The following is a 21,087-nucleotide window of genomic DNA, read 5'->3' as shown; positions in this document are numbered from 1 at the left end:
ATTATTAGAATTAGTGAATGTAGAGTTTTCTAGTGCGACTGGAATGGCTAGATTGAGAGAGAATTTAGACGAAGAGAGCCGGGATCTGTTCCCAGGCTTTGGCGGTCGTCAGGTTTAGTCAAAAACGATTCTTTAGCAATTCACATACAGAAGCTTCCTGACCACAGGCACCCTCTTGCATCCAGTGTCTGCAGTGAACCGTCTAGAGGGCTGAAATGGGGAGAATCGGAATGCCATGCTGTCAAATCTTTTAGTCACCGTATTTAAATAAATTGAAGAAATGCTGCCTAGTGCACACCAGAAAATCACGGAATCATTGGAGGAACCAGCGGCGAAAGGCTTTGGAGAGAAATGGCCATTATCAGCCGCTAGACAAAAGTGAACCCTTGTCAGAGGTTTCAGGTATTTACTTTTATTCTTTCGAACTTCTGTGCCAATCTTACCAGGCGAGTCGTTGCATTCTCGGAGGGAAAGGAATTTGATGGTCTTGTTCCAACTGCTAACCTTACTCGGCCGCCCGGTGCCTGTCCTTGAAATGTCCCCTCCTTCACACTGAAATATTTCTCTTTAAGAGTAGGTGTAGTTCTGAAGTTCTGTCTTATACTATTTGGAACAAAACACAAGATGGAAGGGTGGAGCCAGAACTGAGAACCGTCTGGGAACGTGCGCTGGAGCCTGCGTGTCAGCAGGTTCTGTAGCTTCAGCGCAGGCGGGCTCCACTCCAGGCTGCCCTGTGGCTGAGTTCGTTCATTCACGCCGGGGCACTAAATTCGGGGAGACTAACTTTTCCATCACAAAATTTTAACACAACTAGTCGGCTAGTGTCTAGCTGTTTTCTTGCTAATCCTTTGGCCACATTGAGAAGATGCCAACAGAGGGAATGGCAACACACTACTGACAATTCTAGAATCTGGTATCTGAGTGATAGACCCCAGATAAAGAGTTTTATGAGGCAATCGACAAGCTTTGAAGACTGGTGTCACTTTCCAAAGAAGTTAACACAAACTTTTGGAATCAGAGCTATGTATTTGATCTGCATTTTCTTTTATGTGCAAATAATCATCATTTTTCCCCTGCCCAAGATTTTATAATTCTCTTCTTTTTATCTCTTTCATTCCTGTTGTTTCTAACCCGTCTGGTTACTCAAAAGAGTGAGTTGCTGAGGTAAATCAAAGCAATGGTACCACCTGCTTCAAATATGTTCTTCTACTTTGTCCTTTTACCGTTTGCCTTAATTCTGAGTCCTTGCGTTTTTATTCCATCTGTGTTTTTTACATAGGAAAACCTGTACTTTACATTCTGTAGTTTCAACTAAATTTTCACTTAAAGAGGAATAAAACCACGAAAATATGTTCATGTCTGAATGTGGAATCCTTTCAGTTTTTATATTTTCTGGCTAACTTACCCTTTTTTCTCACTTATATCAAATTTAAAAGCATTTTTCTTTCTTTTAACCGAGTGGATTTTGTAGAATTATTCCAAAGCATCTTCCTCCTCCCTCATCATTTTACACCGGATTATCCAATATTTAAGTCAGTTATATAATTGAAAAATTCATCAATGGAATAGAATAAGATGTGGGAACAAAAATAGACTCATCAGCATACAGTCTAACTTGTGGAAACAAAAGTGTGAGTGTGTGGGGAGAAGGTACTAGAAGGTAGCCTAATAGCCTTAGGCACTCTGACTGTATAATTGACAGATTTAATGGATGGTTTGCTTAGTAAAATGGACCGGTTAAGTGCAATTGAATAAAGAGCTGCTAAAATGTGGTCGGTAGTTTGAAAATTTAGACTGAATTATATATTTTACCAAAGTTCTATCCGCATTTATTGAGATTATATGATTCTTCACTTTTAACCCATTGGTGAGCTGTAAAAATCCATTAACCTATTAATAATCCATTTTTGTATTCCTGTGATAGAGTCTATATTTCAAAGGTAAAGTTGAATTTAGTAATAACTTTTGAATCTATATACACATGTAAGTTTTTCTTTCTTTTTAAATGTAGTCCTTGCAAGTCTTCAATCAAGATTACACAAGCTTTCTAGAATTGAACTGGATTGTTTTTTGTTTTTGTCTCTGCTTTGCAAAATTTCCAATATCAGCATGAAGTGAGAAGAACACAGACTCACATTCCCAGTCCTGTGGTCGTGTCAGGACCCCTGCTGACTCTGTCTCACCAACCACTTGCCAAACCTTTTCCAAAACATTTGTTGGACCACCGCTGAGTTTCAGGCACCGGACTAGATGATAAGCCTCCAAAACCCCTAAAGGACTCCAGAATTGTTGACCAAAGGGTAGGCAAAAGACACCTAAATTCTCCGACAATAAGCAATTCCTCCCTGTTAGGTATTTATGACAATTTCAAAGGAGAGAAAAGCATTCCAAAGGATAATTTCCTCACATGGAGTGTCTTTGCCCTGCAGATCTTTTTCCCATGAAAAAATGTGAAGTATTCACTGAGAAGTCTAACTGCCTGACTTCTGATCTTGGCTCTGCTACATATCAGATGTGAGCCCTGGGGTCAGTCACTTGACCTTTTTTGGGATACAGTATTTAATGACAAGTATTTAAATTATGACTTCAATCAAATTCATTTATTGCTATTGTTATTCTGTATACATTTTTTCCAAGCACTTTAAGCAAGCAGTAACAGATTGGCCAAAGAATACTTACAGCAACACCCTAAGAAGCAGGAAATATTGGGGTGCTGTTAATCAAATACACCCTGTGAAGGAAAGTCACCTTGAATATAAGACCACACATTGATACTCCTCATTCCTGCATGCAGTTGCCAATGCATCTCTATTATCACAACATTGTTAAAGAATAATTTTCCCAAAATGATAAAATCATGACGGTCATACGAATATAAAATGAATAGGTGCCAAAGATTTTATTGGACTAATTACTCAATGAGTTAACTATTAATGAGAATAAGTAACATAATAATTAATTAACATTTATTTAATGAGTAAGATGTTACAACTAGCTAAAAAGAACTCAAAGTACCATGCATTTGCAGTCAGATAGGAATGCTGCAATGAAATTACAAAAAGATGCAAACAAAAAACAATTGTACATTTTTCTTAATGTATTTTAAATTTCCGATCTTAAAAATAATTATTATATTTATGAAGCAGTGTGTATTAAAACATACCATCCACCATATAAATTACAATAGATTTTGCATTTTTCCTAAATGTGGAGAAAATAATTCAACAGGGTACAGGGAGCCAAAGAGGTTTGGGGGTAAGAAAAGGCTAATTTTTAGTGTCAAAGAGGGGCCTGGGTACGGGAGAAGAGGAGTAAGTTTGGATTTATTTTTATGTGTTTATTTGTTTATTACAAATAACTCACCACTTCCAAGAGCCAGCAGCACATAAACTGAGAGATGGCTGTACCCTCTTTACTTCAGAGTTTTAGAGGGTTCTCATTTCTCCTACCTCACCAACATTTGGGTGAATTTGGGAAGTCATACAAAATCACCTAAATTGTTTTGTGGGTTAACGTGTAAACACTAAAAGTCAACTGCCAGCCAAATTTTCCAGGAGTTTTCACCTTCCTGTGACAAGCATCCTCCAATATATTTGGACTCTCTACGTATACTCCTCTCTAGAAGTAGTTTGGAATTGACCCAAGCTGCACAGCAGACATCAGGATCCCTTAGTACAGCTTTCCACAGAGATTTGGGACCCACTGTCCTGGCCCTACTCCAATACTTGGTGATTCATCTAATCATTTGGTCAAGGATCGAGTTATTCAAACCTATTGAATTAACGAATTACAAGATTTTCCCCAATGTTAAACTTGTTGTCCTGGAAGAGATGTCCTTTGCCACTTATAGACCATTTCTCAACTTCTCTGGAGCAAGTACTATCATTCCTTACTCAGTAAATAAATGATGGAAATGCTCTGAACAGAGAAACTTTGGTGCTCTCTCCTTTCATCACTGTCATTTCCCATTGTCACCTTTGTCCTCTTTCATTATATACACTTTAAATCTTGACAATACTCTCCTTTCCTCTAAGTTTCCTCATATTTATCAGAGACAACATCTTCTCAAAGACCTATGTCACTTCTCATCAGGTAACAGTTTGCTAATTCTAAGTAATGGGGCTTATTCCTTTTTTTTTTTTTTTAACTCCAATTGTGAAGAGCTTTTGAAAGTTTGAATCCTTGAAGAAAAGAAATTTAACATTTCTGCCACCACACTTCCACTTTCATCTTCATATAGAAAGAAAGAAACCTGTGTTCGACTGGCCTCAGAGTGTGCTGGATAAGGTGTCTGATTCTGGATCAGAAAATTGAGGGAACTATTCGATTCTTCATCATTCATTTTCTTTCCTTATCAAACTTGTGCAAGTCATAGGAACTGCGTGAGCTCACTTCCAGTGGTTGACTCCTGAGATGAAAGGAGTGTTGGTGGCTCTTTCCTTTTGTCGCAGAACCACAAGATAAACATAAGTCAATTGCCTTAGAAAGCCTAAAATGAGCCTGGAAGGAAAATATCTGGGAGCAAACCAGTGTGTCAACTAATTATATTCCTACTAGATTAATGTGCATTGCAATGAACCCTTGAAAAAGTTGAACCTCAATACCAAGAAACCTTTTACCACTACCACTCTTCTGCTCTCTGCTTTGCATAGAAAATGAGAATACTCTGACATTGAAAGTTCTTTAGTGGACATCCAATTGTGAGTCCCAAGGTTAAGTGCTCATGTCCCTTTATCAGGTTTCCTTTTCATCTGGTATTTTAAATTTGGCCAAATGGTAAGAGCTGCAATGACTATACCGAAAGGTTATGGTGAAGATCAAAGTAGATCATGCATGGAAATATACTCCCAAAATTCTAGACTATGATAACAAAAAATCTGTTTTCCAGTAAACCATATTCCAAAAGAGAAAAGATAAGCATTACGTCAATTGTAAACTGGTAGAGGGGAATAGGAATTCTATAGACATTCCCAGGAAGTATCAGAATCACCATGGCAACTGTGATGAAATTCAGGGTCCAAGAGTTGCATGCTCATTCTTTTGTTTTATCAAAAAATAGCCACTGATAAACTCTTTGTCCTTCAATCCTTATTTCTCCTCTTTAGTACTCACTATATCAGTACTCCAGGGGCTGTCTTCTTCATAGCCACGTGAAAATCAGCTCCAGACTCAGGTATCAGATTGCTTATCACAAATTTTAATGAGACCGTCCCTTAGGCATCTTTATCATATTCAAATTCAGTTCATCTCCCTTTTCCAGCCCCAGACAAAATTACCCAAGTGCATGCATGCACACAAGATCCAAACAACAAGCAGAAAATCCCACTCTTCCTCTTGTGCTTTACTGGCACTCTGAAAGGTGCCACCATCTACAGAAGCCAAGTTACCCTTACTTGGCAACCTTCCTACATGCATCACTTTCTCTCCTGCAGCTCTTTTTGAGCCACTAAAACCAACCACTACTGTAGGCAAAAAAACAAGAAAAAAGAAAAAAACCAAAGGAAAGGAAAAAAAGAAAAGAAAATCTAAATCACACAAGCCTCCTTCAAAGCGCTCATCCTTTCTAGTCATGATGGAATGACCAGAAAGATGCTTTCAAACCCACAAAAGTCTTGGGGCAAACAAGCCCGAGTTTTTTGTAGGACAAATGCTTTTAAGCAACTTCTCTTGGGAGCAAGAGTATCTCCTGGCTTCTCACTACTTAAAAAAAGCACAGGAGAGATGGGGAGCTTGGATGTCTGAATTCTACACTGTTAAAAAAAAAAACAGGCCAAAATGGAGTCACTTGTCTCCATGACAGCAAACCAAGACTTAATTGCAGCCTCTCCCAGCAGTGGAAAGTCAAACAATATCGGTCTAGAATTTCCTAATCCACACCAGGGAGGTAGTCTGACTGGTAAGGCCTCTGTCCTTCCCCCTTAGAAAGCGACCTTGCCTGAAACAATCCTTTCCTTTCTTTTGCTAATAATGTCTTTGTCCCACCTGGTTTCTGCCTATAAAAGCCTTCCATTTTGTACAACTCCTCAGAGCATCCTTCTGTTTGTTAAATGGGATGCTGCCCTATTCATGAATCAATGAATAAAGCCAATTACATCTTCAAATTTACTCAGTTGAATTTGTTTTTTTAACATATTTTCAGCCACAGGCCCAAGCTCTCTTCCCACCCTCTCCTCTCCTCTTCATTGGCAGCCGCTGCCCTCCCTGGACCCCTGTTGCCTAGCTTTCCTCAGACACCAGGAATCTTTCTGCCCACCCCTTCCCCTTCCCAACCACTTCTTCCAGGTGAAGTTTGTCAGCAGATTGTCTTACTTGCTTCAATTCACTCGACTTTCTAGATGGGTGGTTTTCTAACCTGGCTGACCATCAGTATAATCTGAAGAGGATTTTAAATTATAAACATTCCTGCCCTTCCCACCTATTTTTAATTCATTCAGGAGTCATGTGGTGGACCCATACATCTATATTTATATCAAGTTCTCTGGCAATTCCCCAGGTCTGGGTACTACTGACGTTTGTCTACAGCATTTATGTACTTTTTTCTCTCTACCTGGTAAGGTTGCTTGTGATTGACTTTGCTATTCACCATAACATTAGTGTTAATGTATTAATTAAATTAATTAAAATTTGTTTAAGATCTTGATATATTTACGTATATTTTCCAGTGACGTCCCAAGTGCAAGCTGAGCTGCTTTCGTGCTAATGGGCTGGGAGGGGAGCTGACCTGTGCTACGGAGGAACTAGAGAGATAGTGCATGTTATTTCCGTCTTCACAAAGAAGGATCTTCCACCAGTAAGAGAGGTCTGAATGAAACTTGAAAGTAAGACAGAAGATAAAATAATCTAGGATTACCTTATAATTTAAAATAATTTTTTAAACTCGTGTCTGGGTTGACTGACAGGTCAAAATTTGGCTAGAGGCAAAACGGACTGCTTTGAGCCTCAGTGGTGTTGAAGTTTGGAAAACTGTCCAGTTGTCCAAAGGGCGTGACAAAAAGTTAATTAGCTTCTCAGGTCGAGCCCCCAAACCATTTGCCATCTTCCTCCTGTTCTCTTCATTTGGTATAAGACTCTGCTTAAAACAGTTGCAGTATTCAATGGAAGGATCTACTCTTTGGGGTTTTCAGAACCAAGTCTTAGAATTTCTGCTGCAGGGTTCCCAACCACACTGGTGGGGCCAAAGATTTGCGAGCAGCCACTATTTTGCCCCTCTTCATTTAGCTCCTGGCGGTTTTGTGTTCTCTCTCCATCTGGATCTATATTTCCTTAGGCAACCGTTTATATTCACCTCTTGGAAGATCCCGGCCAGCATTGTCAACTACGGCTCTGACAGTCAAGAGAGTGGAGGGGCAGGGATCCCGGTGTAACTATGAGGGAAACGCCTGTTAGCGCAGGGCCTTTTCCAGAAAAGGAACAATCAACCTAGATGTCCGCGATGAAGCCTGGGGGCTCTCTCCACCCAGCATCAGGCACCAACACGGAGAGGCTGAGGTAATCCTGGCCACAGGCGCACGAGATAGAGGGTTTGAGGTCCTTATGGTTTTGTTAGTCTCGTCCCCTGGAGAAAATGGTGCACTCTGAATATTGATTCCCTTGCAGCTTACCGTGGTCATTGTCCCAGAGCTTTCTGGGGAAATCTATGCATAGCCCTTTCCCTTCTATCTCGCTTAAAGTTTTCCATCTGCCTGAGTTTCTCTAAGGCAGTATGGAAGCTCCATGCCAAATATAGTGAGGCTATGCAGAGCAAGAGAGAAAGAAGACTGATGAGTCGGGCCTTCGGTCACAGCTGTTGTTCGCTGTCTGAATGGCCCCTGGACTAGCCAAAAGCCAAGAGAGTAAAAATCAAAGAAAGGAGTAAGGCCCTATCCTGAAATACATCAGCAATACAAAAGCATTCTCTGACAAAAATGAAACCAATGGGAAGCATGGCGTGGGCTCCGTGGCTTAGTTGGTTAAAGCGCCTGTCTAGTAAACAGGAGATCCTGGGTTCGAATCCCAGCGGGGCCTGTCTAGTTCCTATTATTTGAATGTTTGGTGGTTCCTCCAAAGAGGAAGTGTTTTCCTCTTTTTCTTAAAAGCTGGCTTCTGCAGTTTTTGTTTCTACCGTGGGCCTCCCTCCACCCCCGGCTTTGGGTATACGAGGTAGTGTCCAAAGACTTTAGAAGCAAAATGGAACTGACTTTGGTACAGCCGCACAAAGCAGGACTATTAAGAAAACAAAGAGTAGTGTGGTGATTTTAGTGTACTTCGAAGTACTATTTTCTCCATGTCTCCTTTTGGAAATATAAACCACATCTTCCCTTGGGGTTTGCTGTGCAGCGTTATCTCAGATATTCCAATCCTGATTTCATATAAAAGCTAAGAACCAATAAGTGAAGTTCAGAGAGGGAATGCAGACTGTAGGCGTGAATTTTAATACAATACTCGCAAGTGCTCCTGAGATTATAATTTAACTACAGGTGTGTGGGGAGGCTTGGGGTGGGCGTGGAGGTGGATGGAGTTAATCCAAGAAACTACGAATGTTGACTGAATGTTGATCAAGACCAACTACACAAAGTAAACGCCCAGGACAAAATGAAAACGCAGAGTCTCTTATTCAAAAAGCAGGGAAAAGGTGCCATTAAAGGTAAGAAAATATAAAGCTGTCTCCTTTCTTTCTCAGTCTCTCTCTTGACTTGTTACGGTACTTCTTATTTGCTATTTAAAGTCATTATAATTAAGAAGTAATAACATTGTAAATTATTGGCAGGAATTTTACTGTTTATCTTTATTTTACACATCAAAATTCGTGGGGCGTCACGATTGCTGTATACATAAGGAGAAGCAAGGAAATCCTTATTTCCTTTGCTCATGTTCTATGGTCCATTGTTCCATTCAGAGATGTAATTATTATGGAGTTTCAAGATGGCTAAAGGAGATCGTGGGATTACCAGAGGCACTCTTCCTTAATGTTAACTAAAATACTTAGTCTGCCGAAACCCGGGATTGAACCAGGGACCTTTAGATCTTCAGTCTAACGCTCTCCCAACTGAGCTATTTCGGCCGCCTGAAAATGGCTGTTGCTTCTATTTATTTTTCAATACTTGGATTGTTTTCAACTTCTATTTTTAGAAGACTTCAGACTCTTCAAGTGTTGCTGTCTAACTGTCCAAAATATTTATCCACCCCTAAAGGTGTGAAATCTATTGTCTTCCACCTGTGCTGCTTGGATCCAATTCTTGACAGCGTCGGATGGTAGGTGGAGGAGGGAGAGAGAAGAGAGGTAATAGGGATTCAACAGAAAGTCTGTCTGCTCTTCTGCATGCTGTCGGTTGACCCAGACACAGCTCAGAAAATTAAGGAAACAAGAAAAAATTCGTGGGGTCTCTTATTTTTCTCTTCTTTTCATTCTATCTTTCATAATCTTGAAAGATACTGAGAAATGGAACCCAAGGTTAATTTTTGTTGATGTGAGATCAGTTTTCTGTTTCTTGATGTTGATTTCAAGTGAGTTGGTTCCTTTCTTTCACCCTCTTCCATCTACTCTGAAAAAGTCTTTTGCCCTAGGAGATGTAGAAGTCTGTTGAGACCAAATGAGGCAGCACTAAGGGGGGGGGGGGGGGGGGGGGGTCTAGTGGATCATATTTATCAGAGCAAAGAAAATGTGAGAAAAAGAATGAAAAAAGTAAGGCGTAGGTGTTGGCCAGTAGCTAACGAACAGAGAGGAAAGTTCCAGGAAATGAAACTGAGAGGCACACATTTTAAGCCTGCTTTCCACCACTTAGTAATGCCTTCCCCATAGCCAAGCTCTCTTGGAGATACATCTTGAAATATTAATGCCAGTATCTCTAGTTTTCGAAATCCTGATAATTGGCAGCAGAAAGTCCACTAAGATAAATCCCACTATTTTTGAAATTCTTACACAGGATCTTGTCTAATCACAACACCAGGAGAAAAGTTACTGAATTGCAGGCCAAATGACAATGTTTCTGTTCCTAGTACTTTCCCATTCCAACCTGAAAAGTGTACCCAATTGTTGAAACATATTTACACTAATACTTTTTTACTTGCATATAATTAAACTAGGGTGGACAAGTTCCTCTCTTTTGATTTGACAGGGTTTTGTTTTCTACATTGCAAAATTTGCTGCAGAAGAGTGTCACAATAATTTTTTACCTAATTAAAGTGTGGAGCATAAAACAACCGCTAATTATTTACAGTATCCTTTTTATTAAGAGCTGGAACAAATCTTTGCTGTGGATCACAGCTAACTGAGAAACTCAAAGATAGTTTTAATGTAAGAAACATCCTAAAATTTTTTTAATAATTATTTTATTGAGGTCATATTGGCTTATAAGGTTGTATAAATTTCAGGTGTACATTATTATATAACAATGTCTGTATAGACTGAATCGTGTTCATTGCCAATAATCTAGTTTTTATCCATCACCATATATATGTGCCTCTTAACCCCTTTTGCCCTCTTCCCACCCTTTCCCTTCCAGTAACCAATAATATGTTCTCTTTATCGATGTGTGTATTTGTCTTCCACATGTGAGTCAAATCATTCCGTGTTTGTCTTTCTTTCTTTGTTTTATTTCACTTAGTATAACTCAAGGTCCATCCATGTTGTCACAAATGGCACGATTCTGTCTTTTTTTGTGGCTGAGTAGTTATCCATTATATATATATACATTATATATATATATACCAAATATATATATATAATGGATATATATATATATATATTTGGTATATATATACCAAATCTTCTTTATCCAATCATCTGTTGTTGGGCACTTGGGTTACTTCCACATCTTGGCTTTTGTGAATAATGCTGCAATGAACATAGGGATGCATAAATCTCTGTGAATTGTTAATTTTATGTTGCTTGAGTAAATAGCCAGTAGTTGAATAGCTGGATCATATGGTATTTCTATTTTTAATTTTTTGAGAAATCTCCATCCTGTTTTCCATAGTGGCTGCATCAGATTGCATTCCCACCAGCAGTGTATGAAGGTTCCCTTTTCTCTCCAACATTTGTTACTTCTTGTCTTGTTAATTATAGCCATTCTGATGGCTGTCAAGTGATATCTCATTGTTTTTATTCGAATTTCCCTAATAGTGAGTGATGTTGAACATCGTTTCATGTGCCTGTTGGCCATCTGAATATCTTCTTTGGAAAAATGTCTGTTCATATGCTCTGCCCACTTTTGGATTGGGCTGTTTTTGTTGTTGTTGTTGAGTTGTATGAGATCGTTATGTATTTTGGAAATCAACCCCTTGTTGGATATATGATTTGTAAATATTTTCTCCCAGTTGGTGGTTGTCTTTTCATTTTGTTCATGATTTCCTTTGCCTTGCAGAAGATTTTTAGTCTGGTATAGTTCCATTTGAGAAATACCCTAAAATTTCTATTAGTCAGAATTTAGGACCTAAATGGGAAAAAGACAATACCAAACAAAACAGCCAAAATATGTATATTTATTTCAACAGGATATTAAATTACTAAAGTAAAAAAATAATCTTAGCTACAAAAATTATTAGGATAGTAATAATAGCACACTAAAGTCTTGGAAGTTCAATTCCCTTTTGTCTTCTGAAAATTCTAATGTTTCTAATTTTTATTTTTATGTAAGTTCTTAATAGTCCCTAGAGCCAAATCAGTAAAGGAATTCCACTGAATATACAACACTTTATAACCTAATTTATTAATTTTTTTCTAGAGATAAGAAAAGTTCAGGAAATGTATTCCCTTGAAAAATATTTTACATTCATATAACTGAAGGTTATTTTTTCAAAAAACGTTTGGAGTAAGTTACAAAACTCAGGAGGAGTTCTTTTAGATTCTCCCCGCTCTCTGATATTACATTTGTCAATACAAGCCAGATATCCCCAGCATGTAACCAAAATGACAAAAAAAAATTTATGATCAGTCAATTTCTAATTTTTTCCAAGAGAAGTAGAAAAACGGGGGGAAAAATACAAGAAAAAATGGCTAAAGACAAATACAGAAAGAGTTAAGGTCATTGTAAAAGGTGAACTGTCTTCCCCTTGTCAGGAGTAATAAGAGCTTTCTACTATCAATTCACCCCAGTTTGTTGGAAACAATGCAAATGAGAAGAGGGGGAGAAACATCTTTGAAGTACTGAAGAAAAAAACTCGGTTAATTTTATACCTAGTGGAAGTATTTTTCAGAAACAAAGACAAACTAAAGAATTTTTCAGACACACAAAACCTGAAAGAACTCATCTCTAGCAAACTCACGTTAGAAGACATGTTAAAGAAAGTGCTTCAGACAGAATGAAAATAACACTAGATTAAAATCTGTGTCTACACAGAGAAATGAAGAGCACTGGCAATGGTATTGATGTAATGAATATGATATTTTTTTGCTACTTAAATATCTTTAAAAGATAACTGTTGGGTCCCTCCCAGATGCCAAGTGGTTAAGTTTGCGCGCTCCTCTTCGCCCCCCAGGATTTCGCTGGTTCGTATCCTGGGCGCGGACATGGCACCGCTCATCAGGCGATGCTGAGGTGGCATCCCACATGCCACAACTAGAAGGACTCACAACTGAAAATACACAACTATGTACCGGGGGGCTTTGGGGAGAAAAATGAAACATAAAAAATCTAAAAAAAAAAAATGTAACTGTTAAAGCATAGATAATAACAATGTATTGTTGGGTTATAACATGGAGAAGTTAAATGTCAGACTCTGCGAGAAAAGAAACGGAGGGAAAACGGAGGTATAGTGTTGCAAAGTCCTTATACTATATATGAAGCAATGTAAAATCACTTCAAGATAGAGTGTGATCATTTTAGAAAGGTATGCTATAAAGCCTAAAGCATCTACTAAAATTGGATCATAGAACTAAATATAAAACAAAAAACTTTAAAACTTCTAGAAGAAAACATATGTGAAAATATTTGTGACTCTGGGTTAGGCAAAGATTTTGTAGATATGACAACAAAAACATAAAATTTGATAAATTGGGCCTCATCAAAAAATTTTAAAACTTGCTCTGCACAAAACATGTTTCAGAGAATAGAAAGGCAAGTCACAGACTGGGAGACTCCTTTGCAAAGCATATATCCACTAAAGGATTTGCATCTAGAATATATAAAGAACTCTCAAAAGTAACAATAAGAAAACCCAATTTAAAAATAAGCAAAATATTTAAGTAGACACTTCACTAAAGAAGATATAAGAATGGCAAATAAACAAAGATGTTCAACATCATTAGTTGTTAAGGAAATACAAAGTAAAACCATAATGATATACCATTACACAGTTATAAGAGTGGCTAAAGTTTCAAAAGACTGATCATACCCAGTGTTGGCCAGAACATGGAAGAAATGGGACTCTTATACACTGCTAGCAGTAATGGAAAACAATACAACTTTGAAACAGTTTGGCAGTTTCTTAGAAAGTTAAATATATACGAACGAGTCAACTCCTAAGTATGTACCCAAGAGAAAAGGAACTGCAGTCCATAGAAAGACTTTTACACAAATGTTCACATCAGCTTTATTTGTAACAGCCAGTAACTGGAAACAACCCAAACATCTGTCAAGTGGTGAATGGATAAACAAACTGTGGTATGTCCATACCATGGACTATTACTCAGCATAAGATAGAATGAACTATTGATACATACAACATGGATGAATTTCAATATAAGTATGATGAGTGAAAGAAGCAAGGAAAAAAAACACCTAAATACAATATGATTCCATTTATGTAAAACTTGAGAAGATGCAAACTAGTCAACAGTGACCAGAAGTAGATCACTGACTGCTTGGGGATGGAGAGGCAGGGGGTGAGTAGGAAGGGAGTTGAATCCATAAACATTTTCTTCTCTCTTCCTCTCTCTCTGTTTCTGTCTCTTTCCCTTTTCTAGACTTCCCGGCCAGTTGTAGGGTGAAGACATTTCTCAAGATATGGAATTGAGGGAAGCCACACAATTCGAAAAAAATATGATGATTTTCGTTTTGCACATAGGATGTCAAAGTGCTTCCTCAATTTTGTAAGGGAAGGTATCCTGGTCTTGTAGATTGCTAGTAAGGAAGGAAAGACTCAGTGTAGAAACTGAAGGAAGAGAATAACTGCGGAACACAGATACTTGAAGAAGTGGGTACAGACCAGAGGACTGATGAAGATTAGGTAGCGTGATCTATATGAGAGAAAGAAACCCACAGAGAGAAATAGAAGAAGACAAAAGAAAGTTCCAAGATGGAACTTGTTTCTCAGATGGTGAGCAAATCTTGGAGAAGACTGACCGGGCTGGGAAAAACCTAGGATCAGGAATGGTATCAATTTGAGTTTAGAATTTATTATTCTTGAGCATATCTGGGGAAAAAAATCCAGTTTAGAAACTTTAGAAATAGTGGAATTAATATAATAAATTTTCTGACCAAAAAAAAGCCTTGCAAAAGAATACAGAAAATGAGCATATTTCCCAGTATGTTACAGAAAAGCACCATTGTCACTTGGGGGTGTAGCTCAGTGGTAGAGCGCATGCTTTGCATGTATGAGGTCCTGGGTTCGATACCCAGCACCTCCATAGGTGTTTCCTTTTCCAGTCTCCAATATGCTTTACACTCGTACACTCTTTTAGTGTCGTGGCATCGGCTCTCCTACTTGCATCACTGAATGCCACCAATTTAACCAGCTTTTTCACCTGTACTACCATTTTACAATAGATTTTTAAGAAAAAGGAAGATCCAACGTATGAGGAAAAGAAAAAAAATCCCATGTGCAATTTCTTTAGCCAGAATAGCTAATCTTGAAGACACTAACCGAGGGAAAAATTAGTATGCTGTGAGCAGAACTCCAACTGTCCCCAGAAAAACACTTCAGACTGTAAACTGAATGCCTTGAAAACACAGCTATTCATGAACTTTTATCACTTACTGGGAATACAACACGTGAATTAAAACAAGGACTTTTGTTTCTTCAGTAAGAGCCTGAAAAAAAGACACAGTAAGGAAAGTCCCACCACTAACCTGCTTTAATTTTGGAGACAAACTGATGTTCATTCTCTGTGATAGAGAATACTTAGCTTTCAGATAAACTCAAGTGATGGAGAGATCTTGGCTTCTAAGAAGTTAACCTTCTCCTTGTTTCTTTTCCTTCCCTTTCCTTCCCTTCCAACTGTATCTGAAAAAGTTGAGAAACAGATGCTCAGCACCAGGTGTGTGCTGTGGAGGTAGGAGACACTCCCTTTCAATAAGTCAGCCCTGAATGGACAGTATTTCTGTTCAAAGGTTGGTCTTGAGGATTGGTGGAATTGATGACATTTCCTTTTACAAATAGCTTAAGAGATCTGCAATTTCTGCTTTTGCTTCTCTTGGAATAACCCCTCTTGGAAGCTGCTGTGTAAGGAGTCTGACTACCACAGGATAACACTACCACTTCATAACAAAGGTGCTTCCTGAAACCTAGTCAAGTCCTACTATGCCTTTCCTCCCATACGGTATACTTCCTCTTGGATGAGGTTTTCCCAATAAATTAGCCCAACCCAGTTTCCAAGGCCTTGATTTTGTAGACTACATACGCTCAAAACCAGCTCGTTATCAGAATCATGGGTGAGGCGAGGGAATGACTTTTTCAATCGTGTAAGTTACCGGCTGCTTCTCCTACATAATGCCCTCCAAAACTCACATGGACCATTATACAATATATTGGCAAAAATCAGAAAGCAAATACCCTTTGTGCCTCAGGTAACACATTAAGTTTGAGGGCTTCTTTAGGTCTATAGAAGTTTAACAAAAATTACGTAGTTTTGCAGCTCACGTATTGCCTCCTTTGCACTCTCTCTCTTCAGGAGAAAATTTTGCCCAAAGGAGTTTCTATAGTGAATTGAAACCTTAGCATTTTTTTCTCTCTTCCACCTTCCTTCTATGTGGTCTCCTGATCCAGAGCTTCGACATCCACTAACAGGGGTCCAGGGTTGCTAAAACAATGCCTGTCTATGAAGCACATTTATCGCTCTTCATTTAACACCGGGTTCTGTGAATTCGTGTTTAAATTTCCAGACCAGCACTAGAGTCACTTGTGTTGCTGAACTTCATTTCCCTTCAAATATTGTTAATTGATTCTTTTCTATCTTTGCTCTCCACTCTGATCTAAATTCTCTTAGGCAGCACACTTGCAACTCTTCGTTGTGTTTTTCTGCACTATCTTTTGTATCTTGCTGATAGTTTTGTAGGCAGAGGTGAAGAAAGTTGAATGAAAGACAATTGAAACAGAACACATTCCAATCTGAGACTTTCCCTCGTGGTGTAATGACACTGACAGTCTGGTAGTGTAGTCTGTTGGTGAACAGACCTTAGAGTGGACTGATTGAAGTGGGAAGGAAGAATGGTACCTTTTTTCCTAGCATTCAGTCATCATTCTCATGGCATAGCTGCAAAAAAGGATTCATTCTAGGATTTTCTGAAATAGTGAATCTAACTACTGCAGACTTTGTCCTGCTAACTTTTAGGTCCTAGAATATCCAGAAATCAGGGCAATCATCAGTTATAAATGATTTACTGAAGAATAGAATCTAGCTGGTTGCGTAGATCACTGGAACAGCACAGGTTAAGCATTCAGGAGAATCCAGGTAATCTTGGACTCCATTATTGCTTTTCCCTTTTCCCATCAATGCTGTACTTCAATAACACACCCAAATTTCCCTGTTTAAAAAATTTCTTTTATCACTCTTTTCCCTTGCTCACATTCAAAGTAAATCCATCACCCTACAGATTGCCTTTAAACTGATCTATTTCAACTGTACGACTCTCACACCTACCAACCTTACTGCATCAGCACAAGTAAGACAAGAAGGAATTAGAGGGGGAAGCCAGGCTCCTTTTGTTCCATTTCATAGTTTACTGAGGAACAGGAAAGAAAAAGAAAGATGGAAAGGAAATGAAAAGAGGCTTGTAGTCAATTTTTGTTAACAGATCCTTTTGTATTCTCAGCTGTGCCTGTGTCAATTAAAAGACAAGACTGAGGAATAGAAAACCTACCCACTGATTTTCTCTCTTCCCGCTTCCCTTCCACAACCACACTTGCTGGTAGTTGGAAGCAATCACCAAATGCAGTAGGATATTGAACCCAACTTTTTCAAGGTGAGGGAACAAGGGAATGACGTCTCTCAAGGAACGCTGTGCTTTCCAAACTCGAAAGTGGAGAAATTATTAGTGTTGATGAAAGCAGAGATATGGTTCACATAGCTCAGTTGGATGAGCACTAAAGGTCTAGACTAAAATCAGGAATTCCTCCCCAAGATTTGAAAAGTACACAGTTCATGTCAAAAATAAAATTCTCCTGCCTGTAACATGTGCCCCTAACACAAACTCTTCTGAATTCACTTTCTCAAGTAAATCTTCCAGAAGGCTAAGATGAGCAGAATTGGAATTGGTGCCTTCAATCTTCCCTGCCTTCATCAATAATGTTCAGTATGTTCAGTACTTCAAGCCATTAAATAAAGACCTTCCTGGAATACTTCTGTCAATATTATGTGGAAAATCCTGATGAAGAGGCAGTTTAAGTCTTCAGACTCATTATCAAAGTCATTGGCCTTACACACAAAGCTAAAGTATCCCAGTGAGATAATATTGATCACCACTGCTCTTTCCTGGCTGGTGAATTCAACCCTATCTGCTTTGTGTTGTCCAGGATCTCCTCGAATTTCCATATTCATAGATGGGACTCAAGATTTCTACGACTTTTGGGCTTTATTCTTTCCAATATCGTATCTATAGCAGGCTTTCCCGTTGTGATAATGGGTTCCTCAAGGGAAAGCAGTTTGACAGTTTGCCGGATCCCCCAAACTTGTTTTGCCAACCTGCGTTTGCCCTGTTCATTCCCCCATCTGAAAAAATATCGGTTGTTTAAAATTGATGGAAATTTAAAGGTCTTTTTTTCTGAAATCCTTTGTGGACATAATCCTCAAGGGAGGGATAGAGATGGGGAACGTGGAACCAGAACTGAGGACAATCTCAGAACACGTGTTGATGCGTGAGCCATCAATGAGTCAGCCGGAAAACGGATGTTGCCGGAGCATCCAACCCAATCTGGCGTGAAATTCAATTCTCGAGTTCGATAAAAGCTGGTGGTTGCTTCTGGACTGAAGAGCACTTCATTTGAGCCAGTACTGCTGGAGATTTGCGTGGGAAATTGGGGTTTTTTCCTGGGACTTTTCCTGGTGAAAGAAAGTCATTTTCACGCGGATTGATTGTAAGTGGACCTTGGAGCAGGCTAACAGAAGTGAGAAAGTTGTAGGATCGGAAACTGTGTCAGTTGGACTATAATCCTACTGTCTCAGTGAAGCCAAAAGACAATATCCAGTTTAGTAATTTCAGAAGTGATGGAATTTAACCCAGTGGACTTTCTCCAATAATCAGAAAATAAAACTGACAATTTCAAAACAGAACTGATAAGTTATAAACGATTCCCAGAGGATTCACAGCGGCAGGGGGTGTAGCTCAGTGGTAGAGCGCGTGCTTCGCATGTACGAGGCCCCGGGTTCGACCCCCGGCTCCTCCAGCTAGTCTTTTCTTTATTTTTCCTCCCGTTTTTTGTCATACGTTTTGTCAAGTTTCTCCTGCTCCCATTAAAACAAAAGTATACAATCCAACTGATTCTCTTCAGTATTATACCATTTCTACTCCAGGAGCCTTGGTGCCACCCAAGATAGGGGCATTCACAGGGAGAAGAAAGAAGAAAGAGAAGAAAAGAAACGGAACTAGGCTTATCTGCAATTCCTCCGGCAGGAGCACGAAGTCTGCAGCCACGGACCCATTCATCTTGGGTTTCATTTGGAAGGAAACCTAAAAAGTACGACAGAAAAAGAGCAAAAATAAGCAGTACCGCGAAGTTTCCGCTGTTTTATGAGCACTGAGTGGTCTGAGGCCGAGGAGCAGAAAAGCTTCCCGCCGGTTTCCTTAAGCCGCTCGCTCTCCCCGCTCCCCCACCGCTGCCTCCGCCGCCGGGAGTGGAGGATGGGACGTAAGCGACAGAGGCGCTGGGCGCCAGGTCCCAAGTTCTCTTTGCTGAGTGAGTGAGTGGACGTTGGACGAAGGTAAGATGGCAGTAGCAAAACTTTTGCGAAGCGAACGTTTACAACAAAGTTTGGAAGACTGAAGAGAGCTGGCTCAGGCTCGCGGGATGCTTCAGATGAGCGGGCAACCAACGGTTTTGTGAGCATCGTTATTTTTATTCCATATTAAGTCGACTTTCATAGGAAGTTTACGCAAAATATATACGAGAAGATACCCACTAACTCCCCACTATCCTGTCAACCAAAACACCTAGCTGAAGGAAAATCTCAGGAACACTGGCAAACAGCAGATTTAAATTCCTTAGCTTCTACGTTTCCTCAATGAACTTCAGTTTTTTTCCTTAAATCTTTAAATGAAGTAATAACACCTCATGTAACACCACGCCGAATGTCCCAGAGGAAGATGTGGCCAAAGGTGTTTGGGTGGGAATAAGAACAGATAAATAAGTTGCTTGCATTTCAAAACCAAAAAACACAAACACTTGTTAAGGACTCAGCACAAACTACAGAATGTCATTGCGCTGCACTGTTTTCTGTGCAAGTCATGTGTCAGGTTAAAATACCAATCGTTGCATTTTTCTTTGTCAAACCCTTTGCATGCTATGTTTTGTATTCGAAAAGGACATTTTAAAGCGTGAAGTGGAAGTGTAAAAGATCACGTCGAATTTCCCTCATTTGGAGAAACTAAAAGCATGCTCCTCCTAGTTCCTCCGAGATCACAAGAGGGAGCGGGCATCAATCACAAGCTCAGTTTTCTCTGGGGCTCAAACCCAGGGCAGACGTTTTAACCAGCTAAGCCACACAGCCCCCACCAGGGCCGTCTCTGGGCTCTCTCCTTCCAGGTATGTCGTCATGCTGCTGTCTAAATTATTCCAGGGCAAAGACTAAATGAATGAACTTTCCTTCTCTTTGACTCTCATTCTCTTGACTCCTGATTGTGGCACAGAGTAGGCAAAGCAGTGAAAAACAGTGTGGATCACCTCCTCCCATTTGATCACTCACGGATTCTCAGGGCATCTTTTTCCTCTTGCTCTTTACAGTCTCACTATATTTGGCATGGAGCCCTGATACTGCCTCAGGGAATCTCTCAGGCCGCTGTCAAAAGCCATGAGAGATAAGAAGTCCCCATAATGTAATGGAACTCTGGCCACATAACCGACAGGGGAATCCATATTTTGGACTCATTTTTCCAGAGGAAGGGGGTAGCTAAACCCTAGGATCTGGAAACCTCAGCCACCGACATGCATAGGCCCACATTAACTCAAGTGATTTCAAGTTGAAACCCGAATGCGCTGTTCCTTCTCCAGGCAGTCTCCGCAGTATCTCGGATTTCCCAAATCATCATACCCTGCCCCTCCAGTGCTTCTAGCTGTCGAGCTCATGGGGAAATGACAAAGAAGGGTGCAAAAGAGAAGAACCTGAAAAGTTGCTTTGGGAAATTTAGATCCAAATGGAATGAGAAAATAGGTCCCAAATGAAAAACAGTAAGTATATGTTGTCACAGACTGTCACTGCCAGAGCAAACTCTTGAGCCCAGCATCATAGTCAAGTAACTGGGCAGTGGCTTTCTCTTGGAGATCTGCAGTTCTGTTTCTGAGACGCTCAAAGAAGCACAAGGTGGGCATTTCGGAGGCTGAGCAAGAACTGCGAGGCAAATTAAACTTTTATAATAACCTTCCCTCCCCAGCCCAGTTCCTGGACAGATGTTCAAACCTCACCCATCACAGAGGTGCAAAGAATCGACGCTCCCCTCCTGTTGTCAAAATTTGTGGCGACCAAATATGAGTTTCAGGAGTAATCCCAGATCATGTGTCTTCTCTTTGACTGTTGATTTTCATTCTGATATTTTTCTAACCTCTACATTCCTGAATATCGGAATAAGTAATATATCAGCTCTTCGGTTCCTCCTCTGCTCAAGTCATCTCCCCTCCCCTCTCTGGAATAACCAAGTTAGGCTCAGTTGGTGCTGGAAAGTCGCTAAGATGGGCAATTAGAGGCCAGATGATATTTAAAAGTAACTTGGTGAATAACATAGTCGGCCAGAAGTGACCCTC

General features: G+C 39.7%; 4 non-coding genes across 4 annotated transcripts; 3 read left to right on the top strand and 1 right to left on the bottom strand.

Annotated features, from left to right (window-relative positions):
* Positions 1-7,930: 7,930 nt before the first annotated feature.
* On the top strand, positions 7,931-8,004 carry TRNAT-AGU (transfer RNA threonine (anticodon AGU)). Its single transcript has one exon. It is a non-coding gene; the product is annotated as a tRNA-Thr (tRNA).
* Positions 8,005-8,967: 963 nt separating this feature from the next.
* On the bottom strand, positions 8,968-9,040 carry TRNAF-GAA (transfer RNA phenylalanine (anticodon GAA)). The gene has a single exon. It is a non-coding gene; the product is annotated as a tRNA-Phe (tRNA).
* Positions 9,041-14,473: 5,433 nt separating this feature from the next.
* On the top strand, positions 14,474-14,545 carry TRNAA-UGC (transfer RNA alanine (anticodon UGC)). Its single transcript has one exon. It is a non-coding gene; the product is annotated as a tRNA-Ala (tRNA).
* Positions 14,546-18,447: 3,902 nt separating this feature from the next.
* Positions 18,448-18,519, top strand: TRNAA-CGC (transfer RNA alanine (anticodon CGC)). Its single transcript has one exon. It is a non-coding gene; the product is annotated as a tRNA-Ala (tRNA).
* The last annotated feature ends 2,568 nt before the right edge of the window (positions 18,520-21,087 follow it).

Source organism: Equus quagga, chromosome 15, assembly GCF_021613505.1.
Source record: "Equus quagga isolate Etosha38 chromosome 15, UCLA_HA_Equagga_1.0, whole genome shotgun sequence".
Lineage (NCBI taxonomy): Eukaryota > Metazoa > Chordata > Mammalia > Perissodactyla > Equidae > Equus > Equus quagga.
This window is presented reverse-complemented; position numbering and strand designations above follow the sequence as displayed.